Below are 8,280 nucleotides of genomic sequence, written 5' to 3'. Positions count from 1 at the left end.
TATAATATCAACCACAGCAATAAAAATTCATGACACTAGTACTTATAAAAACTTACTTTTTAGAGGAATTTTACATATGTTATCTTATATTATATATTACATATATATCATGAATCCTTAGGAAAGTCCTATTGTGATTACACACTCATATTTTAAAAGAAGAAACTAGTTCCTAGACCTGAGGCTAAATAACATGAAAATGTTGTGACTGGTTCCTAGTCGGAAATAACTGTCTCTGATTACATCCTTCTGCCTAGCTTCCTGTTGTTGCACTAATAAACAAGCACTTTCAAAGTAATGTATAGGGCAGAACCTCACTATATTTGAGCAATTACTGCAAAGAAATTAAGTTCTATACAAATATGACTAACATTAATAACATAAGAATGTGTACATTATACACACAAGTCATTTTGAGCAGCTGTCACTGTTGAAGATTCAGGAGGCACTAATGGTGCTATTTTATGGAGCCTTTTCAGCAGCAATCCTGAGAGCAAACTGTCCCTAGCTTTTGTACTACTCAGATTCCCTCTGGACATGCCGGTCTAAAAGGCTGAGATGAAATATACCATTGCTTCCATTGTTATCTGATGTTCTGACTAAAAGCATATCAATGGGCTCCTGTAGCTGTAATTGCAGACATAGAAAGAGTATTTAGAGGGACTCAACCCTATGTCTCTGGGGCTATTTCCTTGTATAACACTGTTCTGTACTCTCATGTATATGGTGGATACCTCCAGACGCTGGCTTCTCGCATGCTGAATAAAGTTCTCTGTAGTTCTGAAATATCAAGTGATTTTTTTTCCCCTATAATCAACTTCATTCCTGGAAGTCTGTAAACAGCATCCCTTTTTTACTTGAAATTGGTATCATCTCCAATGTTGAGATACGCCGCACCATGGTAATGCTGTGTTGATGAGCCCAGCTACAAGCGTGGGGAATGATTAAGATCAAGTGGAATTATATTAACCTTAGATGAATAGGTAAAACCCTTGAAGAGTAAGTGGGGTCATGGAGAATTACATAGTTTTTCCATTTCTCATACTTTTCATGTAGGCGTGAGGTTATACTAAGCATAACACTTAGTAATACTAAGAAAATGTCTATTTCAACATTTAGAAAATCACCAGTTCAAGTCTATATTTTAGGAAGATCAGAAGGGCTGAAATTCAGAGAACAGAAAGGGCTGAAAATCAAAAGGGGACTTTAGGCTAAAAATAAAGAGATGTTTGGTGCTACCTACAGGTGCTGATGGCACTTGAGAAAGTAAAGCAAGAGGTCAGAAGCAATAGATTGTTACCAGGCTTCTATTTTTAATCAAGATAAACAGCTATATTATAAATATTCCTGCACAAAAACAAATAAAAATCCTCTGTAGGCATCGCATTCATGGGAAGTCAGTGTAAGCATAATGCTATATTTTCATGCATAGGTATTAATTAGTAAGAACTTTCACAGTATCATGTAAGCATACTTGCATTCTGCTTTATTTAAGTTTAATAGAAAAAGCATTTGTCATTGTATTCAAATTCTATACAAACATCAGTTCTTTAATGTTTTTATATTGATAGAGTTTAATATATCCAACTTATAGCGATATTGGTGTGTTTTTTCTTGCTATTATCATTAATCTGAGAAGAATACTTATTGGAGTAAACCCTTTTGCTGGATTATTTTCTAAGTGCCGATTCGCTAAATTAAAAGTAGTCTATATTTCTGCCTCTTGGCACTCAATAGAAAGGTAGCAATACGTTTGTTTGGCAATTGTGCATATATTTGCTCTATTTTCCATTAGACTAGGGACTATGATCCTTGTATTTATAGTAATATTTGCTATATGAAGCACAATATCAGTCACAATTACCTAAAGTATAAGTCAATTGCATTTTACCAACATTTTAGTACTTTTGTGAATTTATATTTAATTTTTGTAAGATTCAATATGTACACACTGTACACACAGAGACAAATTGGGGTAGATATAGTATAATGCTCATTCATGAGAAGCAAACGAAAATTAGGTCAAAAACCTGAATTAACTTGGAAATTGATTTTCCCCATTTGTCATCATCAGTTATTTATCAGTAGAAAACTAGTACACCGTGGTAAAACTCTTCCAAAAACAATGAAGGGCCGTGACCTATACCTTTATTATACAAATATGATTAAAAGTAACATTTTCAGATTACTAAATGAGGTTGAATGAAGGTTAAATTCCAGTCTAAAGAGGTGCACTGTTAAATTCCCTTCTAGAGAGGTGCATGGTGCACTATGCTAGAACATTTTTAATAATTTCATTATTTCAACATGATCTATGTGTGTACAAATTATTTACATTAACATGATATTTATAAAGAAGAACGATATTCATTTAGGTATATAATTTTAATAAATCTTAATTTTGGATAGAAGTAAAAGAAATTAAAATCTCTTAAGCACTTTGTATCACCTAAGGAAAATTAATAGAGCAGTGGTTAGGGGATTAGGCTGTTAACTCATAGACCAACAGTTTGATTTCACTAGCTGCTCTGTGGGAGGAAGAGAGAGTAATCTGGCTCCATAGAGATTAAAGCCTTGGAAACCCTTTGAGACAGTTCTCGACTCCTCTAAATGGTCACTGTGGGTTGGAACCAATTCAATGGCAACTTAAACATATGGGGAGATAGAGAGACAGAGAGAAACCAGAGAACGAGGGAGAGAGAATGTTACTTTAAAAATTAATTTACATAATGTGGTATGATAGGTATAAAATTAGGTGGCATATCAGAAATTACTGTAGACTTTTAGTGTGGAGTCAATAGACAAAAACCAGTTTTGCCAGGATGCCCATCTTGATACCAGAGATGGATAACTCCAGATAAGATCATGAGAGGTGATCACACGTCACTGTATTACATTAAATTGCATATGTTACATTAAAAAGAATCAATATAATCAATCGTGCTGGCTAGTGAAGAAAATTGAAAGTACCATGGACTATAAAATGAACAAACAAATCTGCATTGGAAGAGGTACAGTCAAAATGCTCCTTAAAGGCATGCATGCTGAGACTTTATTTCATGAACTGTGGAAGTACTACTAGGAGGTACCAGTCCCTGGTGAAGGAGATGATTCTTGGTAAAGTAGAGGGGCAGTGAAAGAGAGGATGACCTTCAATAAGATGATTGATACAATTCCTGCAACAACAGGCTCAAACATAAGCACCATCTTGAGGATGGCACAGGACCAGGAAGGGTTTCCTTCTCTTGTATATCTGGTTGCTATGTGTGCATCAGAACCAATTGGAAGGTAGTTAATAACTACCCTGTGATGTGATCATCCAATCAGGTTTAAGAAGAATGAGGTGGGATGCAATAACAGCTCAGGTCACAGCCCAGTTCTGATGTCAGAAGAGTTTTCCTGGAGTGTAGCTTGACACATCTTTTATTTGACTCTATATGCATGCAGAGATAAGGAAGCAATTTTGAGGAACTCTTGCTTCACCAACAAAAAGGCCAGGATTGGAGCAAGTCCTGTGGATTCAGGGCCCCTGAATGAAGATCGTCCTGGATCCAGCAGAAGGCTGATGCCAAGACACACATGGTTTCCAAGGAATGCCAGGACTACAGAGGTTGAAAGGCCACCTTCTCCCACAGCCAGCAGAGACACTGATGAACTGACATTCTAAGTTTGAATCTCTAGTCTCACAAACTTTAAGAGAACAAATTCCTGTTTGTTAAAAACATATATTTGTGGTGTTTCTGCTATAACATCACTATACAACTAAGATCTAGAGACATGATATTTAACAAAAAACAATCTTTCAGTTCATAATGAGGGGTTCAAATGCTCATAGAGTAACAGCAGTAAGAAAAGCATGCTTTATTAATCTTGGTGTCTTTCTTTTGCTAAATATTGACTGGAAGCTTTGGAAAGTCCAAAAAATAAAACAAATAAGCAAGCACACCTTGCATACATTTAAAAATAAAAACACACAAACTTTGTTTGAGCTCTATAGTGTGCCTGAAGAACAAATCCTATAGGGCTTTCATCGTTGATATGATTTTATGTTGCTAGGAAGAAACAAAATTTCAAACATTTAAATCTGTCAAGTGTCTGACTTGTGGGAGGAGGGAACATTCAAGTGGCCCTTTTAATTTCAGGTAGATTTTTACTGTTTATTACATCTCCATTTCTTTCTTGAAAAGATAATGGGATAAAAAGGACAAATTCCAGCAATCTAACTTTGACACTGTGGTATTTGACATGAAACTATTTATGTGCTTTATGATAATTTACCTCTAAATAGAAATATATATATTTTTTGAGTTTAAAAGAGTCTTGCTAAACCAAAGTGCTCTTTCCTATAGATAATAAATAATTTGATAATTTATTTTAGATTTGAACATAAAGCTGAAGTATCCTATTCTCTCCCATCTTAAAATTATTTTGTTATATATGTACAGCAAAAATTGTGAAAATTGAAGGAAATATATTCTATAACTCAGGATCGTAATAATTTTAAAGCCAAATCATTTCAATAATTACATCTTCAAAGACACATATTCATCAATATTTCTGGAGAATCTTCCTTTTATTTTATGTTGATTCTCATTTGAAATCAGAAAATATGTGTGATTTTTTTCATTTTAAGGGACAGTCCTTGAAGTAAGAAATTATTATATATAAATTTGAAAGAAAAATAGGATTGAGAAATTAAAAACCAAAACTAGATGAAATCAACTTTCTCTCTTTGCCTGGATATCATATTACAAAAACGTGCCTGTGTGAGTGTAGTCGGTATTTACACTGCTGAAATGTACATTTGTTCTTGGTTCCCATCAATCTAGCTATGACTTCTGGTGAACTGATAAATAACAGATCAAGATGTTGCCTAGTACTCTGCCCTCTACCTGATGCCTGGCATGTTTGAGTCAATTGTGGTGGCTGTTTCGTCAATCCCTCTCCTAGAAGTTCATCTTCAATTTTACTGATCCTCTCGTTCCTGTAGAACAAGGCGTTATCAGAAAATAATCCATATTGTTAGAGTAGAAAAAACACACTTCTTTGAAAGCATTTTATGAGAATGATAAGTTTAAGGGAAGAAATAATGTGGAGAATAAACTCGTGGCATTAATATTGTACAGACTGGCCATCCGACTAGCAAATGTGCTTTGGGTTCTTAGTATCAGTTGAGTATTGAATAGGTTAGATTTTCTAGTTTCAAAAACTGACACTGAATTCCCTGAGCTAATTCCACATATGTAAAACTAGAGGCATGCATACCTAGAGTTACATTTCAGCAGAGTCCCAAGGGATCTTCAAGACTCAGGGAGAACAGTGTTTCAATGAAGAGAATATATTGAGCTAAGGTAGGGAACAAAACTAATCTTAATGTGTGCATACAACAAATAAACATGCCTTGCATATAGTCATACCCATTTGATTCAACTGGTGATTTAGTTGAGCAGAGTTTCACTAGACTATCCTGTGATAACAAAGGCTGTAGTTTGATATGTTGTTGTTGCGTGTCATTCAGAAAAACACTATTCACAACAGAAGGAAACACTGGATAGTTCCATACCATCTTCACCATTATGCAACATTTGAGCTGTTAGGTCAATCTATAGAGCTGAGGTTCTATGTATTTTGCAGGGAACCTCTTCTATACTAAGTTGATGTCCTTCTAATGGTACTGGTCCCTTCTGGCAACATGTTTATAATGTGTGAAACAAAGTCTTATAATTCTTGCTTCTAAGAAGCATTCTGGCTATAATTATTCAGATAGATTTGTTCATTCTTTTGGTAGTGTGTGGTATATCCATTGTTCTTAATCAATGTCATAATTCAAAGCCATACATTCTTACTCAGCTTTTCTTATTGTTCAGCTTTTACATGCATATGAGGCAAATGAAAATATCAAGTCTTCTTGCAGATGACCTGTTCAATGTAAATGTCACTGTATTCTTTGTTCTTTTTTTGTTTTTTCACACTTGCATCTTGACTGCTGCTTCCATAGACATTGAATCGGGATCCAGGTAATGAAAGTATTAACTGTACCAATGTTTTTTCTCTCTCTCTCCCTCTCTCTCTCTCTGATGTTGCTTTATTGGCCACATTGTGGAGATGGCTGCTTACTGAAATGTTGGAAGCTTGAACCACCATCCACTGCTCCAGACAAAGACACAGTCTGGTTGGCAACCCTATGGGGCAGTTTAACAATCTCCCCCATCATTGCGATTAGCTCTATCTTGATTCTATGACAATGCTTTTTTATCTTAATATACATCTCTAAAAATCATTGAAGCAGAAAAGAAGAAATGGAACCTATCACACTAGCTGTTAAAATTTTCATTCAGAAGTGAGGTAAATATATGACTTCTATTGATCAAAACAAGTCACATGGCCATGCCTAGCTTCCATATGGGCAAGGAAGTGAAATCCTGTCATGGATAAAAATCTGCAGCAGCCAAAATAAATGACTGCCATACACAGGGGAAGTCTGATACAAACCCTAGGAGGTGATAGTCAGGTATTTCCCTAAACTAATGGATTTATTCAGCGCAGTAAAATTTAACGTGAATTCTTTCAGAAACAATAAAATGTAACTTACTAGGAATGTGCAATCATTCAATTTGAATAAATGGAAGACATTTCTGCCTTGGAATAGTAAGCATTAAAAAAACCAGAGACATTAATTTTTAGTGAGCTAATTGTCTGATCCACCTACTTCTATGGAACCCTCTGACAGGGGCTTTTTGATGGAAGAAGACAAAAATAGAGATGAATTCAAACTTACAGCTTCGGCCTGAATCAGTGATCTCAGGACCCTGAAATCTGAGCAGCCTCTTCAATAGCTCAGCCAGGCATAAGCAGGAACAATTTCGGGCAGTGAAGTTGTTCAACTATTGATGTATTACAGTTGGCACCTATGGAGAGATATCTGAGGTGAAAAATAAGATGGAATTTCAAATACATAAATAAGTTCAGCTTGCAATGACTTTTTCTTGGAGAAGAATGTGCATGGCAGCTCTATGATGCAATGCTCCTTTGATCAAATAGGTTTTGTCATCTGAAAGAAAGTCATAGTATTATACTTTCACAGAATACTTATTAAATTTAACTAAATTCTCTTTTATTTACTTCAATATATGCTTTAACATAAAGTGATTGGATTATCACAGTAAATAAATTCTACATTCAATTTTTACTTAATCAAAGCACATTATTTTGAAAAAGTTATTTTATTTGTTGAAGAAATTAAGAGTTTAAGAAGACTTATTAAGCTAGATTAAAAAATGTAGTAACTTAGAATGTTTTATTCTACTGGCTACAGACTATTTGAAGAAATTTCTGTTATACAAAATTCTTTAGCATATATAAATATTTGTATTTAGCATAAAGTGAATCTTCTTACATTTATAAGAGATATGAAATTATGCAGCTCCACTAAAAATAACCATTAAATTGGTCAAGAAACGTATATTTTACAGATTTAAAAATACATTTAATTATAGAAAAGGCAGGTGCCAGTCTCTGGTCAGGGTAATATAGAAAAATAAACAGCAAAAATAACTATTTCTTAAACATATTTTAAAGGATCAGATTTAGGGAATGAGTTTGTTTCTTAACACTGCCACTTGCTCTTTATGGTAGTTTTCCATGTTATTTAATTTCCCATTGTCTCAAATTTTATCAAATTTGTATTAGTGGGTTAGACTAAAGCCACAAATATATATATTAAGAAATCCCCAAATTTTCCTGCATTTGTTATGTATGAGTTTGTACTTGAGGCTATAAAAAAGATTAAGAGGCATAGAAAGATACAAGACACAGCAATTATAAAAAACTATGTCAGAGTTTGGAAAATTTTAACAAAGGAAATGCTTTAGATGCCTGCACCATAGGTTACAAATATCAAGATTTAGTTGTAAATATTGATTCATACTGAAGATTAATTCATACTGAAGATTATGTGCTTTATGAAGATTATGTGCATTAATTCATACTGAAGATTATGTGCTTTTCATGTACAAAACCTCCTCATTTATTTTTCATTAACCTTTATGATCAGGAAATTTTCTTTAGAAACAGCAAACAAATAAACAAAATCCATATTAAAAGAAATGCATGAGGATCCCTGCATGGTATATGTGTCAATCTTTTTAAAATTTTTAATCCAGATGAATAAGTTTCATACAGACCCATAACATAATTTCTTCAAATGCTCACCTTCACAACACAACCACTGAAGACAAAGCGGGTGAATAAGCAAATGTGGTGAAGAAAGCTGATGGTGCC

This window comes from Echinops telfairi, unplaced genomic scaffold, assembly GCF_000313985.2.
Source record: "Echinops telfairi isolate 266 unplaced genomic scaffold, ASM31398v2 ScPeMD7_7467;HRSCAF=8505_1, whole genome shotgun sequence".
NCBI classification, from domain to species: Eukaryota; Metazoa; Chordata; class Mammalia; order Afrosoricida; family Tenrecidae; genus Echinops; species Echinops telfairi.
Note: the sequence above shows the minus strand (reverse complement) of the source record.